Raw genomic sequence first — 9,536 nt, 5'->3', positions numbered from 1 at the left:
GTGGTTGTCACGTGTGCTTTACACGCAGAAGGTCCTCGGTTCGATCCCGAGCAGAAACAAGTATACTTTTTCCTTTTTGTCGCAACAGGAGTATGGTCGTTCGACGCATGCGTACCGAACGGAAGAACGGATGGTCCATGGAAAAATACATACATAATGATACGCACGTGATTCCTGCGGTAGAGACCGGGTGGGTTACATCTCCTAAATCATTCATCCAAAATCCTGTGGAATACACTTTTTCCAAGACATGCAATGTACCATCCCAAACAAGGCAGTCGTTTCCGTGGTGTAGTGGTTATCACGTGTGCTTTACACGCACAAGGTCCTCGGTTCGATCCCGAGCGGAAACAAGTCTGCATTTTCGTTTTTGTCGCAACAGGAGTATGGTCGTTCGACGCATACGTACCGAACAGAAGAACGGATGGTCCATGGAAAAATACATACATAATGATACGCACGTGATTCCTGCGGTAGAGACCGGGTGGGTTCCATCTCCTAAATCATTTATCCAAAATCCTGTGGAATACACTTTTTCCAAGACATGCAATGTACCATCCCAAACAAGGCAGTCGTTTCCGTGGTGTAGTGGTTATCACGTGTGCTTTACACGCACAAGGTCCTCGGTTCGATCCCGAGCGGACACAAGTATACATTTTCGTTTTTGTCGCAACAGGAGTATGGTCGTTCGACGCATGCGTACCGAACGGAAGAACGGATGGTCCATGGAAAAATACATACATAATGATACGCACGTGATTCCTGCGGTAGAGACCGGGTGGGTTACATCTCCTAAATCATTCATCCAAAATCCTGTGGAATACACTTTTTCCAAGACATGCAATGTACCATCCCAAACAAGGCAGTCGTTTCCGTGGTGTAGTGGTTATCACGTGTGCTTTACACGCACAAGGTCCTCGGTTCGATCCCGAGCGGACACAAGTATACATTTTCGTTTTTGTCGCAACAGGAGTATGGTCGTTCGACGCATGCGTACCGAACGGAAGAACGGATGGTCCATGGAAAAATACATACATAATGATACGCACGTGATTCCTGCGGTAGAGACCGGGTGGGTTACATCTCCTAAATCATTCATCCAAAATCCTGTGGAATACACTTTTTCCAAGACATGCAATGTACCATCCCAAACAAGGCAGTCGTTTCCGTGGTGTAGTGGTTATCACGTGTGCTTTACACGCACAAGGTCCTCGGTTCGATCCCGAGCGGAAACAAGTATACATTTTCCTTTTTGTCGCAACAGGAGTATGGTCGTTCGACGCATGCGTACCGAACGGAAGAACGGATGGTCCATGGAAAAATACATACATAATGATACGCACGTGATTCCTGCGGTAGAGACCGGGTGGGTTACATCTCCTAAATCATTCATCCAAAATCCTGTGGAATACACTTTTTCCAAGACATGCAATGTACCATCCCAAGCAAGGCAGTCGTTTCCGTGGTGTAGTGGTTATCACGTGTGCTTTACACGCACAAGGTCCTCGGTTCGATCCCGAGCAGAAACAAGTATACATTTTCGTTTTTGTCGCAACAGGAGTATGGTCGTTCGACGCATGCGTACCGAACGGAAGAACGGATGGTCCATGGAATAATACATACATAATGATACGCACGTGATTCCTGCGGTAGAGACCGGGTGGGTTACATCTCCTAAATCATTCATCCAAAATCCTGTGGAATACACTTTTTCCAAGACATGCAATGTACCATCCCAAACAAGGCAGTCGTTTCCGTGGTGTAGTGGTTATCACGTGTGCTTTACACGCAGAAGGTCCTCGGTTCGATCCCGAGCGGAAACAAGTATACATTTTCCTTTTTGTCGCAACAGGAGTATGGTCGTTCGACGCATGCGTACCGAACGGAAGAACGGATGGTCCATGGAAAAATACATACATAATGATACGCACGTGATTCCTGCGGTAGAGACCGGGTGGGTTACATCTCCTAAATCATTCATCCAAAATCCTGTGGAATACACTTTTTCCAAGACATGCAATGTACCATCCCAAACAAGGCAGTCGTTTCCGTGGTGTAGTGGTTATCACGTGTGCTTTACACGCACAAGGTCCTCGGTTCGATCCCGAGCGGAAACAAGTATACATTTTCGTTTTTGTCGCAACAGGAGTATGGTCGTTCGACGCATGCGTACCGAACGGAAGAACGGATGGTCCATGGAAAAATACATACATAATGATACGCACGTGATTCCTGCGGTAGAGACCGGGTGGGTTACATCTCCTAAATCATTCATCCAAAATCCTGTGGAATACACTTTTTCCAAGACATGCAATGTACCATCCCAAACAAGGCAGTCGTTTCCGTGGTGTAGTGGTTATCACGTGTGCTTTACACGCACAAGGTCCTCGGTTCGATCCCGAGCGGAAACAAGTATACATTTTCGTTTTTGTCGCAACAGGAGTATGGTCGTTCGACGCATGCGTACCGAACGGAAGAACGGATGGTCCATGGAAAAATACATACATAATGATACGCACGTGATTCCTGCGGTAGAGACCGGGTGGGTTACATCTCCTAAATCATTCATCCAAAATCCTGTGGAATACACTTTTTCCAAGACATGCAATGTACCATCCCAAACAAGGCAGTCGTTTCCGTGGTGTAGTGGTTATCACGTGTGCTTCACACGCACAAGGTCCTCGGTTCGATCCCGAGCGGAAACAAGTATACATTTTCGTTTTTGTCGCAACAGGAGTATGATCGTTCGACGCATGCGTACCGAACGGAAGAACGGATGGTCCATGGAAAAATACATACATAATGATACGCACGTGATTCCTGCGGTAGAGACCGGGTGGGTTACATCTCCTAAATCATTCATCCAAAATCCTGTGGAATACACTTTTTCCAAGACATGCAATGTACCATCCCAGACAAGGCAGTCGTTTCCGTGGTGTAGTGGTTATCACGTGTGCTTTACACGCACAAGGTCCTCGGTTCGATCCCGAGCGGAAACAAGTATACGTTTCTGTCGCAACAGGAGTATGGTCGTTCGACGCATGCGTACCGAACGAAGAACGGATGGTCCATGGAAAAATACATACATAATGATACGCACGTGATTCCTGCGGTAGAGACCGGGTGGGTTACATCTCCTAAATCATTCATCCAAAATCCTGTGGAATACACTTTTTCCAAGACATGCAATGTACCATCCCAAACAAGGCAGTCGTTTCCGTGGTGTAGTGGTTATCACGTGTGCTTTACACGCACAAGGTCCTCGGTTCGATCCCGAGCGGAAACAAGTATACATTTTCGTTTTTGTCGCAACAGGAGTATGGTCGTTCGACGCATGCGTACCGAACGGAAGAACGGATGGTCCATGGAAAAATACATACATAATGATACGCACGTGATTCCTGCGGTAGAGACCGGGTGGGTTACATCTCCTAAATCATTCATCCAAAAGTCCTGTGGAATACACTTTTTCCAAGACATGCAATGTACCATCCCAAACAAGGCAGTCGTTTCCGTGGTGTAGTGGTTATCACGTGTGCTTTACACGCACAAGGTCCTCGGTTCGATCCCGAGCGGAAACAAGTATACATTTTCGTTTTTGTCGCAACAGGAGTATGGTCGTTCGACGCATGCGTACCGAACGGAAGAACGGATGGTCCATGGAAAAATACATACATAATGATACGCACGTGATTCCTGCGGTGAGACCGGGTGGGTTACATCTCCTAAATCATTCATCCAAAATCCTGTGGAATACACTTTTTCCAAGACATGCAATGTACCATCCCAAACAAGGCAGTCGTTTCCGTGGTGTAGTGGTTATCACGTGTGCTTTACACGCACAAGGTCCTCGGTTCGATCCCGAGCGGAAACAAGTATACGTTTTTGTCGCAACAGGAGTATGGTCGTTCGACGCATGCGTACCGAACGGAAGAACGGATGGTCCATGGAAAAATACATACATAATGATACGCACGTGATTCCTGCGGTAGAGACCGGGTGGGTTACATCTCCTAAATCATTCATCCAAAATCCTGTGGAATACACTTTTTCCAAGACATGCAATGTACCATCCCAAACAAGGCAGTCGTTTCCGTGGTGTAGTGGTTATCACGTGTGCTTTACACGCACAAGGTCCTCGGTTCGATCCCGAGCGGAAACAAGTATACGTTTTTGTCGCAACAGGAGTATGGTCGTTCGACGCATGCGTACCGAACGGAAGAACGGATGGTCCATGGAAAAATACATACATAATGATACGCACGTGATTCCTGCGGTAGAGACCGGGTGGGTTACATCTCCTAAATCATTCATCCAAAATCCTGTGGAATACACTTTTTCCAAGACATGCAATGTACCATCCCAAACAAGGCAGTCGTTTCCGTGGTGTAGTGGTTATCACGTGTGCTTCACACGCACAAGGTCCTCGGTTCGATCCCGAGCGGAAACAAGTATACATTTCGTTTTTGTCGCAACAGGAGTATGGTCGTTCGACGCATGCGTACCGAACGGAAGAACGGATGGTCCATGGAAAAATACATACATAATGATACGCACGTGATTCCTGCGGTAGAGACCGGGTGGGTTACATCTCCTAAATCATTCATCCAAAATCCTGTGGAATACACTTTTTCCAAGACATGCAATGTACCATCCCAAACAAGGCAGTCGTTTCCGTGGTGTAGTGGTTATCACGTGTGCTTTACACGCACAAGGTCCTCGGTTCGATCCCGAGCGGAAACAAGTATACATTCGTTTTTGTCGCAACAGGAGTATGGTCGTTCGACGCATGCGTACCGAACGGAAGAACGGATGGTCCATGGAAAAATACATACATAATGATACGCACGTGATTCCTGCGGTAGAGACCGGGTGGGTTACATCTCCTAAATCATTCATCCAAAATCCTGTGGAATACACTTTTTCCAAGACATGCAATGTACCATCCCAAACAAGGCAGTCGTTTCCGTGGTGTAGTGGTTATCACGTGTGCTTTACACGCACAAGGTCCTCGGTTCGATCCCGAGCGGAAACAAGTATACATTTTCGTTTTTGTCGCAACAGGAGTATGGTCGTTCGACGCATGCGTACCGAACGGAAGAACGGATGGTCCATGGAAAAATACATACATAATGATACGCACGTGATTCCTGCGGTAGAGACCGGGTGGGTTACATCTCCTAAATCATTCATCCAAAGTCCTGTGGAATACACTTTTTCCAAGACATGCAATGTACCATCCCAAACAAGGCAGTCGTTTCCGTGGTGTAGTGGTTATCACGTGTGCTTTACACGCACAAGGTCCTCGGTTCGATCCCGAGCGGAAACAAGTATACATTTTCGTTTTTGTCGCAACAGGAGTATGGTCGTTCGACGCATGCGTACCGAACGGAAGAACGGATGGTCCATGGAAAAATACATACATAATGATACGCACGTGATTCCTGCGGTAGGAGACCGGGTGGGTTACATCTCCTAAATCATTCATCCAAAATCCTGTGGAATACACTTTTTCCAAGACATGCAATGTACCATCCCAAACAAGGCAGTCGTTTCCGTGGTGTAGTGGTTATCACGTGTGCTTTACACGCACAAGGTCCTCGGTTCGATCCCGAGCGGAAACAAGTATACGTTTTTGTCGCAACAGGAGTATGGTCGTTCGACGCATGCGTACCGAACGGAAGAACGGATGGTCCATGGAAAAATACATACATAATGATACGCACGTGATTCCTGCGGTAGAGACCGGGTGGGTTACATCTCCTAAATCATTCATCCAAAATCCTGTGGAATACACTTTTTCCAAGACATGCAATGTACCATCCCAAACAAGGCAGTCGTTTCCGTGGTGTAGTGGTTATCACGTGTGCTTTACACGCACAAGGTCCTCGGTTCGATCCCGAGCGGAAACAAGTATACATTCGTTTTTGTCGCAACAGGAGTATGGTCGTTCGACGCATGCGTACCGAACGGAAGAACGGATGGTCCATGGAAAAATACATACATAATGATACGCACGTGATTCCTGCGGTAGAGACCGGGTGGGTTACATCTCCTAAATCATTCATCCAAAATCCTGTGGAATACACTTTTTCCAAGACATGCAATGTACCATCCCAAACAAGGCAGTCGTTTCCGTGGTGTAGTGGTTATCACGTGTGCTTTACACGCACAAGGTCCTCGGTTCGATCCCGAGCGGAAACAAGTATACATTTTCGTTTTTGTCGCAACAGGAGTATGGTCGTTCGACGCATGCGTACCGAACGGAAGAACGGATGGTCCATGGAAAAATACATACATAATGATACGCACGTGATTCCTGCGGTAGAGACCGGGTGGGTTACATCTCCTAAATCATTCATCCAAAATCCTGTGGAATACACTTTTTCCAAGACATGCAATGTACCATCCCAAACAAGGCAGTCGTTTCCGTGGTGTAGTGGTTATCACGTGTGCTTTACACGCACAAGGTCCTCGGTTCGATCCCGAGCGGAAACAAGTATACATTTTCGTTTTTGTCGCAACAGGAGTATGGTCGTTCGACGCATGCGTACCGAACGAAGAACGGATGGTCCATGGAAAAATACATACATAATGATACGCACGTGATTCCTGCGGTAGAGACCGGGTGGGTTACATCTCCTAAATCATTCATCCAAAATCCTGTGGAATACACTTTTTCCAAGACATGCAATGTACCATCCCAAACAAGGCAGTCGTTTCCGTGGTGTAGTGGTTATCACGTGTGCTTTACACGCACAAGGTCCTCGGTTCGATCCCGAGCGGAAACAAGTATACATTTTCGTTTTTGTCGCAACAGGAGTATGGTCGTTCGACGCATGCGTACCGAACGGAAGAACGGATGGTCCATGGAAAAATACATACATAATGATACGCACGTGATTCCTGCGGTAGAGACCGGGTGGGTTACATCTCCTAAATCATTCATCCAAAATCCTGTGGAATACACTTTTTCCAAGACATGCAATGTACCATCCCAAACAAGGCAGTCGTTTCCGTGGTGTAGTGGTTATCACGTGTGCTTTACACGCACAAGGTCCTCGGTTCGATCCCGAGCGGAAACAAGTATACATTTTCGTTTTTGTCGCAACAGGAGTATGGTCGTTCGACGCATGCGTACCGAACGGAAGAACGGATGGTCCATGGAAAAATACATACATAATGATACGCACGTGATTCCTGCGGTAGAGACCGGGTGGGTTACATCTCCTAAATCATTCATCCAAAATCCTGTGGAATACACTTTTTCCAAGACATGCAATGTACCATCCCAAACAAGGCAGTCGTTTCCGTGGTGTAGTGGTTATCACGTGTGCTTTACACGCACAAGGTCCTCGGTTCGATCCCGAGCGGAAACAAGTATACATTTTCGTTTTTGTCGCAACAGGAGTATGGTCGTTCGACGCATGCGTACCGAACGGAAGAACGGATGGTCCATGGAAAAATACATACATAATGATACGCACGTGATTCCTGCGGTAGAGACCGGGTGGGTTACATCTCCTAAATCATTCATCCAAAATCCTGTGGAATACACTTTTTCCAAGACATGCAATGTACCATCCCAAACAAGGCAGTCGTTTCCGTGGTGTAGTGGTTATCACGTGTGCTTTACACGCACAAGGTCCTCGGTTCGATCCCGAGCGGAAACAAGTATACATTTTCGTTTTTGTCGCAACAGGAGTATGGTCGTTCGACGCATGCGTACCGAACGGAAGAACGGATGGTCCATGGAAAAATACATACATAATGATACGCACGTGATTCCTGCGGTAGAGACCGGGTGGGTTACATCTCCTAAATCATTCATCCAAAATCCTGTGGAATACACTTTTTCCAAGACATGCAATGTACCATCCCAAACAAGGCAGTCGTTTCCGTGGTGTAGTGGTTATCACGTGTGCTTTACACGCACAAGGTCCTCGGTTCGATCCCGAGCGGAAACAAGTATACATTTTCGTTTTTGTCGCAACAGGAGTATGGTCGTTCGACGCATGCGTACCGAACGGAAGAACGGATGGTCCATGGAAAAATACATACATAATGATACGCACGTGATTCCTGCGGTAGAGACCGGGTGGGTTACATCTCCTAAATCATTCATCCAAAATCCTGTGGAATACACTTTTTCCAAGACATGCAATGTACCATCCCAAACAAGGCAGTCGTTTCCGTGGTGTAGTGGTTATCACGTGTGCTTTACACGCACAAGGTCCTCGGTTCGATCCCGAGCGGAAACAAGTATACATTTTCGTTTTTGTCGCAACAGGAGTATGGTCGTTCGACGCATGCGTACCGAACGGAAGAACGGATGGTCCATGGAAAAATACATACATAATGATACGCACGTGATTCCTGCGGTAGAGACCGGGTGGGTTACATCTCCTAAATCATTCATCCAAAATCCTGTGGAATACACTTTTTCCAAGACATGCAATGTACCATCCCAAACAAGGCAGTCGTTTCCGTGGTGTAGTGGTTATCACGTGTGCTTTACACGCACAAGGTCCTCGGTTCGATCCCGAGCGGAAACAAGTATACATTTTCGTTTTGTCGCAACAGGAGTATGGTCGTTCGACGCATGCGTACCGAACGGAAGAACGGATGGTCCATGGAAAAATACATACATAATGATACGCACGTGATTCCTGCGGTAGAGACCGGGTGGGTTACATCTCCTAAATCATTCATCCAAAATCCTGTGGAATACACTTTTTCCAAGACATGCAATGTACCATCCCAAACAAGGCAGTCGTTTCCGTGGTGTAGTGGTTATCACGTGTGCTTTACACGCACAAGGTCCTCGGTTCGATCCCGAGCGGAAACAAGTATACATTTTCGTTTTGTCGCAACAGGAGTATGGTCGTTCGACGCATGCGTACCGAACGGAAGAACGGATGGTCCATGGAAAAATACATACATAATGATACGCACGTGATTCCTGCGGTAGAGACCGGGTGGGTTACATCTCCTAAATCATTCATCCAAAATCCTGTGGAATACACTTTTTCCAAGACATGCAATGTACCATCCCAAACAAGGCAGTCGTTTCCGTGGTGTAGTGGTTATCACGTGTGCTTTACACGCACAAGGTCCTCGGTTCGATCCCGAGCGGAAACAAGTATACATTTTCGTTTTTGTCGCAACAGGAGTATGGTCGTTCGACGCATGCGTACCGAACGGAAGAACGGATGGTCCATGGAAAAATACATACATAATGATACGCACGTGATTCCTGCGGTAGAGACCGGGTGGGTTACATCTCCTAAATCATTCATCCAAAATCCTGTGGAATACACTTTTTCCAAGACATGCAATGTACCATCCCAAACAAGGCAGTCGTTTCCGTGGTGTAGTGGTTATCACGTGTGCTTTACACGCACAAGGTCCTCGGTTCGATCCCGAGCGGAAACAAGTATACATTTTCGTTTTTGTCGCAACAGGAGTATGGTCGTTCGACGCATGCGTACCGAACGGAAGAACGGATGGTCCATGGAAAAATACATACATAATGA

At 46.8% G+C, this 9,536-nt stretch overlaps 32 non-coding genes across 32 annotated transcripts; all 32 read left to right on the top strand.

Moving 5' to 3' along the window:
* Positions 1-280: 280 nt before the first annotated feature.
* On the top strand, positions 281-353 carry Trnav-uac (transfer RNA valine (anticodon UAC)). Its single transcript has one exon. It is a non-coding gene; the product is annotated as a tRNA-Val (tRNA).
* Positions 354-574: 221 nt separating this feature from the next.
* Trnav-uac (transfer RNA valine (anticodon UAC)) lies at positions 575-647 on the top strand. Its single transcript has one exon. It is a non-coding gene; the product is annotated as a tRNA-Val (tRNA).
* Positions 648-868: 221 nt separating this feature from the next.
* Positions 869-941, top strand: Trnav-uac (transfer RNA valine (anticodon UAC)). Its single transcript has one exon. It is a non-coding gene; the product is annotated as a tRNA-Val (tRNA).
* A 221-nt stretch (positions 942-1,162) lies between these two features.
* Positions 1,163-1,235, top strand: Trnav-uac (transfer RNA valine (anticodon UAC)). Its single transcript has one exon. It is a non-coding gene; the product is annotated as a tRNA-Val (tRNA).
* A 221-nt stretch (positions 1,236-1,456) lies between these two features.
* Trnav-uac (transfer RNA valine (anticodon UAC)) lies at positions 1,457-1,529 on the top strand. Its single transcript has one exon. It is a non-coding gene; the product is annotated as a tRNA-Val (tRNA).
* A 221-nt stretch (positions 1,530-1,750) lies between these two features.
* On the top strand, positions 1,751-1,823 carry Trnav-uac (transfer RNA valine (anticodon UAC)). Its single transcript has one exon. It is a non-coding gene; the product is annotated as a tRNA-Val (tRNA).
* A 221-nt stretch (positions 1,824-2,044) lies between these two features.
* On the top strand, positions 2,045-2,117 carry Trnav-uac (transfer RNA valine (anticodon UAC)). Its single transcript has one exon. It is a non-coding gene; the product is annotated as a tRNA-Val (tRNA).
* Positions 2,118-2,338: 221 nt separating this feature from the next.
* Trnav-uac (transfer RNA valine (anticodon UAC)) lies at positions 2,339-2,411 on the top strand. Its single transcript has one exon. It is a non-coding gene; the product is annotated as a tRNA-Val (tRNA).
* Positions 2,412-2,632: 221 nt separating this feature from the next.
* On the top strand, positions 2,633-2,705 carry Trnav-cac (transfer RNA valine (anticodon CAC)). Its single transcript has one exon. It is a non-coding gene; the product is annotated as a tRNA-Val (tRNA).
* A 221-nt stretch (positions 2,706-2,926) lies between these two features.
* On the top strand, positions 2,927-2,999 carry Trnav-uac (transfer RNA valine (anticodon UAC)). Its single transcript has one exon. It is a non-coding gene; the product is annotated as a tRNA-Val (tRNA).
* A 214-nt stretch (positions 3,000-3,213) lies between these two features.
* Positions 3,214-3,286, top strand: Trnav-uac (transfer RNA valine (anticodon UAC)). Its single transcript has one exon. It is a non-coding gene; the product is annotated as a tRNA-Val (tRNA).
* Positions 3,287-3,508: 222 nt separating this feature from the next.
* Positions 3,509-3,581, top strand: Trnav-uac (transfer RNA valine (anticodon UAC)). The gene has a single exon. It is a non-coding gene; the product is annotated as a tRNA-Val (tRNA).
* Positions 3,582-3,801: 220 nt separating this feature from the next.
* Positions 3,802-3,874, top strand: Trnav-uac (transfer RNA valine (anticodon UAC)). Its single transcript has one exon. It is a non-coding gene; the product is annotated as a tRNA-Val (tRNA).
* Positions 3,875-4,089: 215 nt separating this feature from the next.
* Positions 4,090-4,162, top strand: Trnav-uac (transfer RNA valine (anticodon UAC)). Its single transcript has one exon. It is a non-coding gene; the product is annotated as a tRNA-Val (tRNA).
* Positions 4,163-4,377: 215 nt separating this feature from the next.
* On the top strand, positions 4,378-4,450 carry Trnav-cac (transfer RNA valine (anticodon CAC)). The gene has a single exon. It is a non-coding gene; the product is annotated as a tRNA-Val (tRNA).
* A 220-nt stretch (positions 4,451-4,670) lies between these two features.
* On the top strand, positions 4,671-4,743 carry Trnav-uac (transfer RNA valine (anticodon UAC)). Its single transcript has one exon. It is a non-coding gene; the product is annotated as a tRNA-Val (tRNA).
* A 219-nt stretch (positions 4,744-4,962) lies between these two features.
* On the top strand, positions 4,963-5,035 carry Trnav-uac (transfer RNA valine (anticodon UAC)). The gene has a single exon. It is a non-coding gene; the product is annotated as a tRNA-Val (tRNA).
* A 221-nt stretch (positions 5,036-5,256) lies between these two features.
* Trnav-uac (transfer RNA valine (anticodon UAC)) lies at positions 5,257-5,329 on the top strand. The gene has a single exon. It is a non-coding gene; the product is annotated as a tRNA-Val (tRNA).
* Positions 5,330-5,551: 222 nt separating this feature from the next.
* Positions 5,552-5,624, top strand: Trnav-uac (transfer RNA valine (anticodon UAC)). Its single transcript has one exon. It is a non-coding gene; the product is annotated as a tRNA-Val (tRNA).
* A 215-nt stretch (positions 5,625-5,839) lies between these two features.
* On the top strand, positions 5,840-5,912 carry Trnav-uac (transfer RNA valine (anticodon UAC)). The gene has a single exon. It is a non-coding gene; the product is annotated as a tRNA-Val (tRNA).
* Positions 5,913-6,131: 219 nt separating this feature from the next.
* Trnav-uac (transfer RNA valine (anticodon UAC)) lies at positions 6,132-6,204 on the top strand. Its single transcript has one exon. It is a non-coding gene; the product is annotated as a tRNA-Val (tRNA).
* A 221-nt stretch (positions 6,205-6,425) lies between these two features.
* Trnav-uac (transfer RNA valine (anticodon UAC)) lies at positions 6,426-6,498 on the top strand. Its single transcript has one exon. It is a non-coding gene; the product is annotated as a tRNA-Val (tRNA).
* A 220-nt stretch (positions 6,499-6,718) lies between these two features.
* Trnav-uac (transfer RNA valine (anticodon UAC)) lies at positions 6,719-6,791 on the top strand. The gene has a single exon. It is a non-coding gene; the product is annotated as a tRNA-Val (tRNA).
* A 221-nt stretch (positions 6,792-7,012) lies between these two features.
* Positions 7,013-7,085, top strand: Trnav-uac (transfer RNA valine (anticodon UAC)). Its single transcript has one exon. It is a non-coding gene; the product is annotated as a tRNA-Val (tRNA).
* A 221-nt stretch (positions 7,086-7,306) lies between these two features.
* Trnav-uac (transfer RNA valine (anticodon UAC)) lies at positions 7,307-7,379 on the top strand. The gene has a single exon. It is a non-coding gene; the product is annotated as a tRNA-Val (tRNA).
* A 221-nt stretch (positions 7,380-7,600) lies between these two features.
* Positions 7,601-7,673, top strand: Trnav-uac (transfer RNA valine (anticodon UAC)). The gene has a single exon. It is a non-coding gene; the product is annotated as a tRNA-Val (tRNA).
* Positions 7,674-7,894: 221 nt separating this feature from the next.
* On the top strand, positions 7,895-7,967 carry Trnav-uac (transfer RNA valine (anticodon UAC)). Its single transcript has one exon. It is a non-coding gene; the product is annotated as a tRNA-Val (tRNA).
* A 221-nt stretch (positions 7,968-8,188) lies between these two features.
* On the top strand, positions 8,189-8,261 carry Trnav-uac (transfer RNA valine (anticodon UAC)). Its single transcript has one exon. It is a non-coding gene; the product is annotated as a tRNA-Val (tRNA).
* Positions 8,262-8,482: 221 nt separating this feature from the next.
* Positions 8,483-8,555, top strand: Trnav-uac (transfer RNA valine (anticodon UAC)). The gene has a single exon. It is a non-coding gene; the product is annotated as a tRNA-Val (tRNA).
* Positions 8,556-8,775: 220 nt separating this feature from the next.
* Positions 8,776-8,848, top strand: Trnav-uac (transfer RNA valine (anticodon UAC)). The gene has a single exon. It is a non-coding gene; the product is annotated as a tRNA-Val (tRNA).
* A 220-nt stretch (positions 8,849-9,068) lies between these two features.
* On the top strand, positions 9,069-9,141 carry Trnav-uac (transfer RNA valine (anticodon UAC)). Its single transcript has one exon. It is a non-coding gene; the product is annotated as a tRNA-Val (tRNA).
* A 221-nt stretch (positions 9,142-9,362) lies between these two features.
* On the top strand, positions 9,363-9,435 carry Trnav-uac (transfer RNA valine (anticodon UAC)). The gene has a single exon. It is a non-coding gene; the product is annotated as a tRNA-Val (tRNA).
* Positions 9,436-9,536: the final 101 nt, after the last annotated feature.

Source organism: Ornithodoros turicata, chromosome 1 (assembly GCF_037126465.1).
Source record: "Ornithodoros turicata isolate Travis chromosome 1, ASM3712646v1, whole genome shotgun sequence".
Classification (NCBI taxonomy): Eukaryota; Metazoa; Arthropoda; class Arachnida; order Ixodida; family Argasidae; genus Ornithodoros; species Ornithodoros turicata.
The sequence above is the reverse complement of the archived record's forward strand: the minus strand, read 5'-3'. Positions and strand labels throughout refer to the sequence as shown.